The following is a 15,844-nucleotide window of genomic DNA, read 5'->3' on the forward strand; positions in this document are numbered from 1 at the left end:
ATCTTGCCAATTTTCTACATCTCTTCTGTCACTTGAATAGGTAAAGCATGCTCCTGCCTTAGAGTCTTTGCATTTACCCTTCCCTTTGACCAGAATGCTCTTTCCCCAAATAGCTACCTGGCCCACTCCCTTTCTTCATTCAGGTGTGTGCTCAAAAGTCACCTTATCAAATAAGCTTTACCTAACTACCCTATATAAAATGTCATCCTCCATTGTCACTTTCTTTTCTTTTACCTTGCTTTATTTTTCTTCATAAAATTTCTTCATTGTCACCACCTGACATATATTGGTTCTTTTTTTACGTCTTCCCCCAACCAGAATGTAAGCTCCATGAGAAGAGGGATGTTGTCTGCATTTTTTATTGCTATTTTGCTGTATCTTCAGCTCCCAAAATAGTGCCCACTCATGATGGACACTCAATAAATATTTGTTGAATGAACACATGAATTTTTACATCTCTATCATTGATGCTACTTATGAACACGAGATCAAGGTTCTACAAACTATGGCTTACCACCTGTTTTTGTATGGCATGTGAACTAAGAATGGATTTTACATTTTTAAATGATTGAAAAAAATCAGAAGAATACTGTTTCGTGCCACTTGAAAATTATATGAAATTCAAATTTCAGTGTCCATAAATTAAGTTTTATTGGAACACAGCCAAACCCATCCATTTCTGTGTTGTCTACAGCTGCTTTTGTACTCCAACAGCAGAGCTGAGTAGTTGCAACAGACTGTATGACTCTAAAAACCTAAAACATTCACTATCCGGTCCTTTACAGGAAAAGTTTGCCAAGCCCTGCTCTAGACCTACTACAAATACTAACACTCTACTGTCCAATACAGTAGCCACTAGCCACATGCGGTGATTTAAGTTTAAATTTAAATTAGTTAAAATAAAAAATTTAGTTTCTCAGTCACACCAGCCACATTTCCAGTACTCAACAGAACATGTGGCTAGTGGCTACTCTACTGGACAGCACAGATAAAGAACATATCCGTCATCGCAGAAAGTTCTACTGAATAGCACTGATTTAGATTTTAGAGTATCTTGCTTCTGCTTGGGATACCACTGTAAAGCTATTTATTTAAAACAAACATTAAAACTCTAGATCAGGAAAAAAGAATTCAACCAAACCATGTATAAAAATTAAATATCAGCCAAAATTTTAAAGATATTATACCAGGAAACAGCTTAACAATGACCATCTTCTATCAATATTTCCAAAACTCCTGCAATTGGAATTTCAGGAAAAAGTTCAGGTTTCCATTATTGCAGTAATCAAAGATATAAAGCATCTAGACAGCACTTTTCATACAAAGCATTTTACAAATTTCACTGATGAAAAAATTAATGTGACTTTTCAGAGGGTAAAAAAAATACCACATGATGCCAAACATCCAGATGAAATATTTTAAAATGTACTTACATGTATGTGTACAAACACATACTTAGCATCATGTTTACATTCGGATTTTTTGATATCATTAGATAAAACCATTTTTCTTATCTCATCTAAAAGCCAAAATTATAATCTAGCAGAAAACCCTAGTTAACACTTTTTCATATCATTTGCCCTCCTGCCCTTCCCACAACTAAATAATCAATTTCCTGATATGTTTTGCATTTAATTAAATTATTAGTGTTTTCCATTGACACCTTACCTCTTAAATAACAAATCTTGTAAAAGTTATAATTATTCTATTACTGAGATAGCTGACAAACATATTTGACTGTAAAGTTAAAAGTTATTTCTTTTGTAGCTTTCCAAGCACTCTACAAATTCAAAGCTTTACTAGCAATCTCCAACTGTTTTCCACCAGTATTTTTTTTTTTTTGAGGAAGATCAGCCCTGAGCTAAAATCCATGCCAATCCTCCTCTTTTTGCTGAGGAAGACCGGCCCTAAGCTAACATCTATTGCCAATCCTCCTCTTTTCCCTTTTTCTCCCCAAAGCCCCAGTAGATCGCTGTATGTCATAGTTGCACATCCTTCTGGTTGCCGTATGTGGCACGCCGCCTCGGCATGGCTGGACAGGCGGTGCATCGGTGCGCACCTGGGATCTGAACCCGCGCAGCCAGCAGCAGAGTGCTCGCACTTAACTGCTAAGCCACCGGGCCCGCCCTCCACCAGTATTGATAACAAGCCTTTAGCACATGCTTGCTGAGTGATGACAATTTCAAATTTGTTTTTTCATCTCTTCAGATTCTCTTTTCATAGACGAAGATGGCATTAAAAAAATTTCACTAGTTAGAATTTCTGTTAACGTACCAAGATTTTTCTCAGAGATTTTAGCATTTCATGTGCTACAAAATGAAAAGGGGTAGATTACAAATAAAATTTAAACTCGGAAATGCAAGAGTCTGGTTAATTGAGATTTCGTCAAGTTCACGTGTGAATGTTTTTAACTTTTAGCTCTAATATAAATTATCTATGAACAAAACCAAGTATTTACATTAGCAATGAAATCTGTAACCATATTTTAAACTCAAATGGTTATAAACTTGCCTTTATTTTGATACTATTAAGTAATTATCATTCAATTAAGAACACCAGCTAACAAAATTCTAATCTTATTTTCAGAGATCAGATTTCCACTTGCTGGTCTGTTTTCCCGGTAGGAAGTGTAGGTGCTAAAGGAGAGCAAAATGTCAAATCTCAGGAAGAATCTTGTACTGAATTTGCCAGCTGCCAGCAGCACTGGTGCCTGACAGCTGCCAGAAAGCTGTCTCTGAATGTTGACACACCTTTTTGATCTTCATTAACAGTAAACTGACTCCCCTATCCCCACGCCTCTTTTTTAAAAAATAGGTTCTCTTATCTAAAACATCTACTTTTACTTTTTAACTAAAAGCTTTGGAAACTGAGTCACTGACTACAAAAATGTATTCACAATCGCAACATTAACACTTGGGACTATAAATACAGCACAGAAGTGTTAGCTACTGTTCCTGAAAGGTCCTCCACCAGTTCTCCTTATTACTTCCACATATAACCATTCCTGGAATCTTGCCATCACAAAAACAGTTCTGCATAATGAAAAATGATCCCTATAACCAATGAAATTAGAATACTGGAATTGCAGTGGATATCTTAACTAGCTTAATTCTCCTTCCCCTGCCACCTAATGCTTGAATTTCCTCCAATATCCCCCTATTTGGGTTGTACAGCCTCTGCTTAGATACTTTTAATAATATATGGAAGTTATTCCTTTCCATTTCAGAAAAACTCTAATGGTTAAAAAAGTTCCTCCTTAAACGTAGCTGAACTCAAATTTCCTGAAATGTCCATTTCAGGTCCTAGTTCAGCTTTCTGGGAACATATAGGGTAAGTTATTACTCAGATGCTACCACTCAACTCCCTAAACGTGGTAAGCGCTTTCTCTCCAGTTTTGTTTCGCGTGGTCTTCCAAAAACGTGGCACCAAGCACTGGGCTCAGTAGCGCAAATGAGATTTCATATTACCTCATAGCATTTCTGGAAGATAAACAGGTGCAATGGCATTTATTATTCTCCCTGTTTTACAGACAAAATTCAAGACACAAAGGATGACAAAAAATATAAAGTCACATAATTGTCCAAGGCTACAATGTCAGCGACACATTAAGAAAAGAAGCAGGATTCGTTTCTTGAGTTTCATGTTTGTTTTAAAGAATTTAAATACTGTTTTAGAGTGCTTTCCTATATAGCTTATAGATCTTGGAAGAAGGTCAGAATTAGAAGAGATTTGAGACCTAATTAATTTCAAATACCTCAACTGACTATGATTGAGGGGAAAGGAAGATATAGAAACAAAGAGTACACCTTAAAATGAGAGTAATCCCTCCAACCACGAAATACTCCCTTCCTTTCTTCCTTGGACTAAGGTAAAGGTTAAGAAAAATCAAGAACTTGTCTAAGGACATCAGAGCAAATGCAGCCCATGTTACTATTCCAGTTGTTCCTACCTTACTCTTTTTTATAAACTATTCCATTTTTTCCCCTAGATTAAATATCTAATGAGGAAATTATAGACTATGGGGCACAGGTCGAAAATAACAAACAACATCTAGTGTTACTTTCCTTGAAAGGTCAATTACTCTAAAGTTATAGAAAAATAAATACATTTCTATTTTACCATGGATATCACATGCCACCAAATGAACATGTAGAGAGAAAAGGAAGAACGGGCATTTCATATCATTGTTACTTTTAAAAAAGTTTGTGCTAAAATGGTTGAATCCAACATATTCCAAGTAAGACTTTCATTTTATAAGTTTAAAATGCCTAGTTTTTAATAAAATAACTGGGTCAAAAGTAGAATCATTAATTTGAAGTAGGTAATAGACCTAGCTGTGAAGCTAAAACAATCAAATTTCTAGAGGAAAACATGGAAGAATATTTTCATGGCCTTAGAATAGGCAAAGATTTCTTAAACAAGACATAAGGCACACTTAATCCCCCCTCTCAAAATTGATAAATTAGTCTTCATTAAGAATTCCATTTATCAAATAGTTTAAGAAAATATTTGCAACACACATCTGACAAAGTGCATGTTACCAAAATATATTTTTTAAAAAATGCCTACACAATCAATAAGAAAAAATACAAACAATCCAACTTAAAAAAAAAGTGCAGAAGACTTACAGCACTTTAGGAAAGAGGATATCCAAATGGCCAATAAACATACGAAAAGTACTCAACATCATTATTCATCAGGAAAACTGCAAGTTAAAACCACAATGAAATACCACTACACACCAAACAGAATGGCTAAAATTTAAAAGACTGACTGACAATAGCAAGTGTTGGCAGGATGTGGAACAACTGGGACTCTCAGACACTGCTAGTGGGAGGGTAAACTGGTCCAACCACTTTGAAGATTTTTTATTTATTTATCTTTTCCCCCCAAAGCCCCAGTAGACAGTTGTATGCCATAGCTGCACATCCTTCCAGTTGCTGTATGTGGGACACGGCCTCAGCACGGCCGGAGAAGCAGTGCATCAGTGCGCGCCAAGGATCCGAACCCGGACCGCCAGCAGCGGAGCACGCACACTTAACCGCTAAGCCACGGGGCCGGCCCTGGTCCAACCACTTTGAAAAATGTTTGGCAGTATGTATCAAAACTAAATATACACCTAGAAATGCTAGTCCTAGATATATATCTAAGATAAATGAATGTATATGTCCACCAAAAGATATGCATAAGAATGCTCATAATATAGACAAACACTGGAAACAACCAAATGTCCATCAACAGTAGAATGAATAAACGAATTGTGGTATATTCATGCTATTCAACAATAAAAGAGAATGAATTACTAATAAATGTAATAATATGGATGAATCTCAAAAGTATGCTGAGCAAAAGAAGCCAGAGAACAAAAAAGCACATACTGTGTGATTCCATTTACATGGAATTCAAGAACAGGAAAACTGACCTATGATGACAGAAGTCTGCATAGTGTTTAACTTGGGGCTGGGGGTATATTAATTATAAATGTGCACAAGGGAATCTTACGGAGTGAGGCAAATGTTTCATATCTTGGAAAGTGACTATATAGGTAAAATTTAATTAAGCTATATAAGATGTGTACTTCATTGTATAAGTTATTCCTTAATTTTTTAAAAAACCTACTGAACACTCAAACATTCTCAAATCTCTAAAATCCCAAACCTTAGAAATGTAATTATAGCAATATCTTCCCACTTTTGAAAAAAGTTTATATTTCAAGAGTTTCTCCTGATTCTTCTATAGAATCTTTACAGATTATATCTATACCAACCATCCACTGAATGGGCACCATATATCTTAAAAATTCTCATGGTGAGAAAATTTACATGTCATGTGCCAACTAAATAAGATATTTTCAGTGATAGCTAATTCTCCAATCAAACTTCCCTGAGAATTAAGAGTTAAAGATCTGTTTCAATTTTGGTCTTTGATTTTTTTCAATAAACTTAAGCTACAATAGCTTGTCATTCATCTTTGGAAAAGTAAAACAAACAAACAAACTCTCTTGATCTACATTCCTCTCCAGCAACAGCCCCACTTATTTCTCTGCTTCAGCTACTAGCTATACTTCTGGAAAAAATGGTCTGTATCACTGTTTCTGCTTTCTCTATTCCCATTCCTGCTTTAAGCACTGCAATTTGGTTTCCAATCCCACCACTCCACGAAAACCACTTTTATTAAGGTCACTAGCAACTTTTATGTTGCCAAAACCAACCTACATTTTTTGTCCTCACCTTACTTGATTTTTTGACAACATTCAACATAGCTGACCAACCACTCCTTCACAAACACTCTCCTCTCTTGAATTCCATTACACCACACTCTGCTGGTTTTCCTCCGGTCTTGCCAGCTCTTCCTCTACCTGACCACCTAAATGACATGATCCTCAGCATTCAATCCTGAGCCCCCTCTCACAATATATTCTCTCTTGAGATGATCCCATTCATACCTATGACGTTAAACATCATCTATGTGCTAAAGATGACCAAATTTCTCTCTCTAGCCAGGACCTCTTATTTAGAGGAGAGGTTCACCAACCCTGCCCCAACCATTATTCTCCATATTAGCATTCTTTATTTCCTTCATAGTACTTAGCATAATTTTAAATATTTCATTTATTATTTACTTGTTTTGGGGTCTGTCTTCCTCACCTGACCGTAAATTCCATGAGGGCAAGAGCATTGTCTGTCTTGTTCACCACTGTAAAGCCAATATTTTGCATACTTGGCACATAACAGGCATTCAATAAATATTTTTTGAATGAAGAATTAATGAATAAAGATTTTTGACTTTAGAATTATATTGTGTTATAAATGCTGTATACAAGGTAAGTCAAAATTAAATGTTATAAAGTTTTTGTTGTTCAACTATCTTTTAAAATCAGCATTTAAACAATAAGAAATATATTCTAAATACATATGTAAAGATGATTCACCACTAATCCAACATGTGCTATGACAGTGATGTTTCACTGATACTTTTCAAACCGTGGGCAATGCTTAGCAGACTTTAACGTACAAACGAATTCCCTAGGAACCTTGTTAAAATGCAGATTCTGATTCAGCAAGTCTGGCCTGAGATTCTGCATTTGTAACCATTCCCATATGCTGCTAATGCTGCTGGTCCACAGACCACACTTAGATTAGCAAGGGTTTAAAAGATCCTTGTAAATGATTTACGAACTCAACTGAATATTTGCTGGATCCTAACTCTGTGTCTAGTATTGTGCAAAGTGATTTCATAAATATGATCTTATTTAGGCTATGGCTGGTCTCTTGTAAAACAGTAAACTTAGAGTGGTTCTCAACCTTACCAAGACCAAGTATCTCCCTTTTAGACAAAATATTTTATAACACCTCTTTTACCATCATGAATGAAATATAACCTATCCACACATGCTAAGGTTTTTTTAAATAAAGCCCTAACTGTAATATAAAGGTGAAATGATATTGTATTTCAATATGTAAATGTACCAGCACAATTATTCCAAGACATAATAATAAGGTAGTCAGATGTATTTGTAGAATCACCGTGAATCAAAGAGCTAAAAATGCAGAAGGCACAGGTTGCATCAATAATGGCAAATGCGTCTTGATTCTTAATTTATATAGTAGTTGCATACTTAAGACAATTTAGATTGTATTAAAATCATGTAAAAATACTCCATGTTTATACATAAAATGGAGTGAGGTTCTAGTAGTCATTAGACAGACATAAAATGTTACTAGGTTTCAGAAAAGGAAGAGATTCTAACCTAGAATGAGGGATGGCTTCCTAAAAGAGATGGCATTTGGGATAGACTATAATGGATGAGTGAGAATTTCAGCTGGCACGATTACGGTGCTATTAACAGTGTTGGGAAGTCAGGAGAAGTTGGTTTGGTTTGGAGAAACAATGAGTTCATTTTCGAACTTGTTGAGTTTGAACACCATTTGAAAAATGGGGAGTTAGGAAAAGCAGCGCATGTTCAGGGAACCCTTAGTAGTCCAGAATAATAACATTAGAGGACAGAGGATACCACTGGCAAGGTATACTGAAGCTACATTGTAGATTATTTTAAATGCCCAACTAAGATATACTTATAATGGTTTTTGAGTAGGGGAGTAACTTGATATTATAGGAAGATCATTCTGGCAGCAATCCTCAAAATGGATTGAAAGAAGCAAGTCTAGATACAGGCTTACCAGTAGAAAAAAACATCTAACAGTCTGAATCAGGTGTTGTATGGAACTCCAGGGTTCCAGAGGTTTGCCACAGGTGCTGATCTGTATGGGGTAAGGAAAGGGCCAAAAGCTACGTAGGCCTGGCAGTGGTTTCTTGCCCTCACCTCCCTCTCAAATGGAATATCGCACTTAGATCTGTCCCACATAAGATTTTGGTATAAAAGGGTGTTCTGTTGATAAAAACAAATTTTGTCTTGTTTTTATGTCTCATCCTAATTCTTGCTGAACTGTGAGACTGACCGTGGAACACCTCAAGGGGTCATCATACAATCACCAAATATCACCGTATAGAGTAGGAGCTATAAGATCTATAAGCACTATACTCCTAATATCCACTTGTTTAATCATTATTTGTCCATTATATAGAATGTGTCTCCATCCCCAAATTAGATTATCTGTAAAAATTTTCTAGTTGTTTGGGTTTGGGGCAAATAGGACCACATTAGGTCACTGATGTTTACAACGGATAACTGTAGAGTCCTTTGAGATTCTCCAAATTCTTTTTATTAAGATGTGCATGAATGCTGTTGGCTTGGCTAACGTAGAAGCCAATATTTGTTTGTGTACTCCAGTCTCCCAACCCTACTAATTCAAATTTGAGCTAGGACTTTTTATATACTTTATTCTATTTAAATCTTTACAGAGCCGGCCCCGTGGCTTAGCGGTTAAGTGCACGCGGTCCACTACTGGCGGCCCCAGTTCGGATCCCAGGCGTGCACCGACGCACCGCTTCTCCGGCCATGCTGAGACCGCGTCCCACATACAGCAACTAGAAGGATGTGCAACTATGACATACAACTATCTACTGGGGCTTTGGGGGAAAAAAAAGGAGGAGGATTGGCAATAGATGTTAGCTCAGAGCCGGTCTTCCTCAGCAAAAAGAGGAGGATTAGCACAGATGTTAGCTCAGGGCTGATCTTCCTCACACACAAAAAAAAATTTTTACAAAAGCCGTAACAATTACAAATTATCATGTCTTGTATTCCTTCAGGGTCACTCACAAAGAGTCAAAACAGCAGGTTAAATTCACAAATGCCAAGGGTCTATTTTACACTGAATTATTGTTTACCAAACAAGTTCACAATTTTATTTCTAGAATGCATGAAAAATGTTAAAATGGTGTTTCATCCTAATGCTTTCATCCACTCACAAAAATATTCTCATTAATTCTGGGGAATTTTGTTTTTATGGTGGCAAGCAGAAGTGTGTTGGTTAGGATGGCCCATAAACTCTTCTGTCCTGCTGCAATGATTTATGAACCAAGAGAGGTAGAGAATCAATGGTTTACACCAGTTCTGAATAATTCCTCTTATCTGGCCCCCTTGAATCCACTGGCACACCACTGCTTTAGACAAATATTTCTTGTAGGCCAATAGGCCATCTATTTCTTAAAGTTTGAGAATGGTACAGCATAACATCCACAGTATCAAAACGAAGTTAGGAAGCTCTGTCTTACAAAGGAAGCCAAAGGGACCAGGGGTTTAATTTCCACAGAACTTGCTGAATCTTAGACACTACCGGCTTCCAGAGACTACTTACTTAGTAGGAAAGCATCTGTTTCTATACTAGTAGTTTTAAATTTTTTTTAAAGGGGGATTTCATTTTTTCAAGTGAAATGTTACATGGATTACCATATGTAAAACAGAAGAAGGGGTATCTTAATAGTAACAATTATAACATTCAAATATATAATAATTACTAAAAAGTCAAACAATGAGAATAATAAGTCTGTTTTAATAGACAAAAACTAAAAATCTAGAGTTATGGATGAAAGTTGCAGCTTTATATGAGCTACAATGCACAGATTATTTCTGTATTTTTTCTTATTTGCCAATACAAAAAAAATGAAGATGCGTACATATAAAAGCTATTATCATTTGCAAGTATTTAACCTTATTATTTCAGAATACTTTTTAGTTAAACTATTGCCTGAAACTTGAAAGATGGTAAGTAATCTTGGGTTCAAAGTTCAATCACTAAAAATATCTAACAATTGTTCACATTCTTTAATTTTGAACATGTCTAAAAATCAGACAGGAAGTACGCCAAGCTTACAATAAGTATTTTAAAAACATGGAATATATAATCATGATGTGCTATGCTACATGTTCTTGTTATTGAGCAGCTGATTACTACACTGTGACAAAAGCATGTCCCAAAGCACCTTAGCCTGAGCCCTTACAGGCATTTAATTAAATACAGGGAATAGGAGACTTGGCGATATTCTTACTTAAATAATTTTACATGAGCAAATATGCACAGGAAAAAGCATACCAGTGCAGAACCACAATCTTACTCAAGTCACATTTATAAAATTTTAATATTTTCAAAGAGTTGGTAAAAAAAGTTGTATTTTGAAGTCAGAGTATAAATTCACACACTGATAATCTTCAATGCATTAAAATTTGGTAAATGATACACATGAAAGTCAAATGAAATTTAAATCAAGTTAGCCTTTGACACATCTGTGGTACTGGTGACACTGTATGCAAGCATATAATCAACTATTAATGAGTAATAGCAAGTGATTTCTTAACTTGAGATAAAGGCAGATGATGGCAAAAATGATTAGTTGTTAAATATTATAAAAATTAGTTACTACCAGTTTTCAGACTGGAGCTATTATACATCTGTTATGATGTAACTCCACATCTATAAAAAATGTTTATAGGTTGGTAAGCATGATCTTTTTTTCATATCACAGAGTCTATATGACTGCTTTTACAGGAAATTGTTCTGATGTGTCAAATATTCTGATAAGTTAATAGTCTCTCAAATAGACATCACTTTACAAATGAACTGATAGTGCTGTGATAGAGAACTCAAATTAAGTAAAATATGTTATTCTCAACTTATAAGAAGCAGAACATTTGTTGTCAAGAAATGGTTTATTGCGGAAATTGCAGTGCTTCACTGAAATAAACAATGCATCAAAATTTTTAAACAAATCCAAAAGTTAGAAGGCATTATATTATTTTGCCCAGAGTAGAGCCAATATTAGATTAGAAAAAGATGATAGCATTCATCCTGTTGGAGTTAGCCAACATTCCAAACTCTTCTGCCAAATCTTTTACGACACCTCTGACAAACTAACCAGCAATATTAAGTAGTTTCAGTGTCACTATTTTCCTTACTCTCTTTACCATAAAACTTGAACAAATAAATAGTCATATGACCAAACACACAGGCAACTCATTCATTAATTTATTCAATAAATATGACTGCAGTCTTACTATGTGCTGGGGACTGGGCTGGGTACTAGTTATCACTGGTGATAAAAATATCCCTACACTTTGGAATCTGACAGTCTAGAAAGGGTTACAGGTACATTAATGACAAAAATAAGCAAGAAATCTAGTTAAATAATCTTTAGGTAATTAAGAGTTAAGAGCAGAAAATACAGTTTTGCATTGTTTCATCAGTGATGCTATTGAATATTTTCTATTTCTCTTATTTTAAAAAAGTTTCGTTTACAAACCCACAAATAATCTAACACACGCCAAAATTTTTATCCCTAAGAACACTCATTAATAAATACAATTTGCTATATGTTGCCAATTGCATTGCTACAAGAGTCAGGAGGTAAGCTGATTTTGAATTATTGACAATGAGTAAAGAGTACTGTTCCATAAATGCATTTTATTCTGCTTCATATCCAGTATTAAACATCTAGTTTTTAATCTCACCTAAATGCGACACATAGCCAATATAATATAGTATCAATTCCATATTACTTTGATTTACTCTACACCACTTTTGACTCTAAGAACTTTAATTTTGGACTCAAAAAGCAGATTTCAATTAAGGTTGAAAAAATTATCTCATTCAGAATCACTGGGGATTAAAGTATTTTCATAGATTACATAATAATAGAGTTATAGATCACTTTTTAAATAAGTGATATGATAGAACAATATTATAATTATTATTTCACCTTTCAAAAAAAGTGATTCAAAAGGCTTCAGGGTCATCCTTATGATTTCTAATTACTATAAATGTACCAGTTAATGGTAGAGTTGTGTTTTTAAAAGGCTAGATAGCAGAGTGAATTCTACGTCCTTGTGATGTCTAGGGTCTCTTTTCACAATAATTAATGAATCTTTAGCACACAAAAAAAACCTTTATTGAGCGCTTAGTAAATGCAGGTTTCTGTGTTAATCACTCAGTTCTTCTCATACATAGTCTAGAACTACAACTTGAGTCAGGAGCCAATTAATATTGGATGTCTGATAAAAGATCTACCAATAATCTTTTAGTTCTAAATAAACATAAATATATATATTTATATATTAATGACAAGTTTATAAAAATGTATTAAAAAGGTATCACTGGAAATATTTATGCTAGTTTTATGGTACCATCTACATTTTACTGATTGAGAAAGCAAATTTCTGCTCATATTTGATCCATATTTTAATGGACTAATATGTGATCCTGAAATCTAATGTAAAGTTAATAGGTAAGATTTGGCTTCAAGTGACAGTCTAGCCAAAATACCCAATAACATTTTTGTTTTCTGAGTTTTCTTTTTCTGTTATACCATTTGAGTACTTTAAAAAATTTCTGAGTTCTAACGAAGAATTGCTAGCACCAATCTCCTACTCACAAAAATTAATTAAAGGCATCATAATAAACATAATGAAAATTACTTTTCAGCACCATTTTCTTAATTGAATGCAACAAACTCTGAGGGTCTCTTACGAACCAGGAACTGTTCTTGGCACTGAGCATACAAAAATAAGACATAGTCTCTGTCCTCCAGAAGCTTAAAGACCAGTGGGGGAATAAACACTTAAATCAACAAATAATTTCAATACACTTGGCAGAAGTATGCAGAGAAAGGAAAGGTGGAGGGAGGTGAGGGACTGGGTAGGGGGGACACCAAGGAAGGTCACCAGAAGGAGGTCATCTGCAAAGCCTTCATAATGATGATGCCTGAGGAGTCTTGAAAAATGAGTAGGCATAACCAGGTAAAGAACGGGGTGAAAATTTTAGCAAAGATATGGAAGTGTGAAATAGCATATTGGCTTATAGAAAGCACAAACAGGAATTTTCTAAAATTATGTTCTGCCAGGATCCCATGGCCTTTCTGTGGCTTTTTTTTCCTTTGAACTTTGCCATTTCAACCTTCATAGGCTCATACAGAGGGCTAGTAAACTCCGCCATTTGAAAGCTATATCTCTGAAAATCTCAACCATCCACAGCATAGAAAGGGACCTAGAAATGAAAAATGGCTACCACAAAAGCCATGTGGTGAGAAGCAGAAGCTGACATCAAGAAGGAGACAAAAACTGCACAATAACCTGAGAATATTTAGTGTAGGGGCATTCAGCTCTGCACAGTTCAAAACCCCTGCGAGAATATACTATAGAACAATACACTACTTGATGGTCAGAATAGTGGCCCAGGGTCACCAAAATAAAATTATCTTTTGTGTACCTTGTTTATAAACAAGGATCTATGTAATAAATACACTTGGAAAGCTCTCTATCCAATATTGTTTAAAATAAAAAGGTTTTATATGAAATGAGAAATATGCCAATACCTGTGAAATTCATATTTGTGAACCACCTCATTTCTCAACCATACCAGATAGCAGAGATGTTATTACAGCACAAATAAAAAAATTTAGCAACATAAAGAGTCTTTGGATAGAAAATATTTACGATCAAAGGTTGTGATAAAAGAAAAAAGTTATGGCTTCTGATTTATTATATGCATTAACTCTTTTCATTTTTACATGACAAGATTTCTATTTCAAAAGCTTATTTCATCTAACATCTTCACACTTAGAAAGTCTCAATAAATGTCTGTTGATGAGTGAATAAAAAAGGATTTTATATGCTGAAGGAATGACTGACTATACAGCCTCACATTTCATAATAACCTGTGGCATATTAATTTGACCCCCAAATTAGGCATAAAATAAAGGTATTCCATAAAGTATTCTACTTTCTTACATTGCCAAGAAATGTGAGGTATACACTAGAGGTCAAATCTCTATCCTAGATTGAGACCAAAATATCAAGATAATGTAAAAATACTTTATGTTAAATATCAAACACATGAACCAAATTAGTCAATCTTGGGTGGCTATAATTAACCAGATATTTTACTACATCAAATGCTCTGTCTTCAAGGATCTGGTGTTAGAATGGCTAAACTCACATCATTAACCTTTTAAAAAAATTTTTTTTAATTTAAGTGTTGAAATCTTTGCATTAAGCATACTATATACCATTTATCTCTATGGACCTATGAATTTAGTCTAGTCATCTAAACTCACAACTGATCACTGATCTATATTCTCTTTCCATTTACAGTCTGCACATTCTAAAGTAAATTCTACACAAGTTTTCATTCCTTTCTTATTCAGAGAGTCTTCATTCAGGCTTATCGAAAAGTCTTTGTTAGGGTTTTAATATCCTAAATTCTGCTATTTAGTTAGTAATTTCTTTATCTCACATTAAATAAATTAATTTGGTAGTATTAACATTTACAGAGAAACCTTCTAGTTTCCACTGATTTACACTATTCTGTACGTTATTCTTGAGAAGTGAAATGGTTAAGACTAGGAAAAACTAGTGTTGGAGTACTGATTTATAACTTCACAAAAACAAATTCAGCAATTCATTTGTAATAATTAAAGCACGAGAGTTTTTTAAATTATTTTTTCATAGTGTAGCAACCTAATTTTTTTCCTGTTCTTGGCCAATGAAACCTTTACATGTTAAAAATTAGACTATATAAACCATTTTTCAAATATTCAAAGTGCAAATTTTGTAGAGTTATTTTTTAAATCCTGATAATTCAAAATTTTAAAAGCATAAAGAGTTTTTCATAATAGAAAACACGAGGCATTATTCAATAATGGCCATTTAGAAGTTTCCATATACATACTAAATACATACTGTTCATTGACTTATCATTTGGCATTCTACTTAGAGAAAAAAATGTTTATAGGGGCCAAGGTAGTTAAGAAAAAAATGTAAGCATACCCATGTACAAACCGAGGATTTAAGACCATAATATTGCACTCAATTATACTGTTGAAACAAACCCGTTACCAGATTTACCTTGTGTCCCAAAGTATTTAATCAAATTTTGAAAACTTCATGTACTTTAGATCTAAAGCTGCCAAAGACCAAGGTTCATTGGCAATAAGAGATCCTTCAATTATGATGAAGAAAATATCCATGCTATTCATAGTATTTATCAAATAACATTTTAGTTAGGTGTATCTCATTTATTAATATAACGAACATATTTCTCACAAATTCTGATTTTCCAAATATCACTACCTCCCCCAATGCATCTGCCATTTTCAAGGTTTTAGAAACACGTTGAAAAGACCATTGAAAAGTTTACAATAGTAGTGTGAAATTTTAGTTATTCCAAGGAAGTACATACTAAAAAATTTCTGAGAAGCAAGGATAGTTTCATGACTTTCAAAATGAATTCAAATGAAACTCAATGTGAGCCTGATTTTTGCTTTGGGTAAAGAAGGATCATTAGAAGATCGAGTTCCAAGGGAACTGCAAGTGCCAACTACTTTAAAATTTATCTTTCCCATATGACAACATTTACCCTTAGAAGAAAAAAACAGTTATCGTTATCTTTCATTC

At 34.4% G+C, this 15,844-nt stretch overlaps 1 protein-coding gene across 1 annotated transcript in view; it reads right to left on the reverse strand.

Annotated features, from left to right (window-relative positions):
* IKZF3 (IKAROS family zinc finger 3) overlaps positions 1–15,844 on the reverse strand; it is an 82,309-nt gene that overhangs the window by 65,746 nt on the left and 719 nt on the right.

Source organism: Diceros bicornis, chromosome 18 (genome assembly GCF_020826845.1).
Source record: "Diceros bicornis minor isolate mBicDic1 chromosome 18, mDicBic1.mat.cur, whole genome shotgun sequence".
Taxonomy (NCBI): domain Eukaryota; kingdom Metazoa; phylum Chordata; class Mammalia; order Perissodactyla; family Rhinocerotidae; genus Diceros; species Diceros bicornis.